This window comes from Penaeus monodon, chromosome 30 (assembly GCF_015228065.2).
Source record: "Penaeus monodon isolate SGIC_2016 chromosome 30, NSTDA_Pmon_1, whole genome shotgun sequence".
Classification (NCBI taxonomy): Eukaryota; Metazoa; Arthropoda; class Malacostraca; order Decapoda; family Penaeidae; genus Penaeus; species Penaeus monodon.
The window spans coordinates 10,771,193-10,772,028 of NC_051415.1; positions in this window are offsets into that span (position 1 = coordinate 10,771,193).

Below are 836 nucleotides of genomic sequence, written 5' to 3' on the forward strand. Positions count from 1 at the left end.
TGTAACATAACTGGTTAATAACATACGTAGTATAATGATACCAGGCATAAATGAACTAGGTATTGGGGGAATACTAACTTTATATATGCAAAGATAACTTACTGACAATAGCACTAGCGTAGCTGCAAGCTAACAGTAGGGATCATATTGCTTATATAAAAATGTCACAAATGTGATAATGATGATGGTTGATAAGCTGTCGATACGAGAGGGAGAGACTAACGTATATGTTTTAGGTGTACAGAGATATAGCACATACAATGCGGGGCAGTGGTGCTTAACTTTGGTATGCTTCTTGTTGTTTCATTACATTATATACATGTCAAGTCGTTTGCTGGAGTTTGAACTTATGGCTATAGTATCACTAATAGTTATATAGTCTGTGATCTTTAAGGTGAAAGGAGATATTAACATTGCTTTGCGTGGTGACAGCGTATTTATTGGCGGTATGTAAATACATGATAGCAGTAACATTGATATTAAGAAGCAAACAACAATAATATGATAATTAGGAATTAATTAATCTATCACTAATTCTTGCTTAATATCAACGTATAGTGATATCTACGTGTCTCTGACATTTAGCTTCATCTGTGAAGCATTCTTTCACTTTCCCTTCTTTGTCACATCTGTGGATGTTAGTCACATTTCTGCGCTACTTACTTTTGTTTTCAAAGTTAAAATATGGCGCTTAAAGTTCTCTCCATTCTTCGCGATTACTCTTAGTCTCTCTTATTGAAGTCTATTCGTTATGTCGCAGGCATACTTCGCCTCAGCAGATTCACATAATTGTATAGATTTTAGTACCATATGTAAGTGACAACAAACAGGCGCGG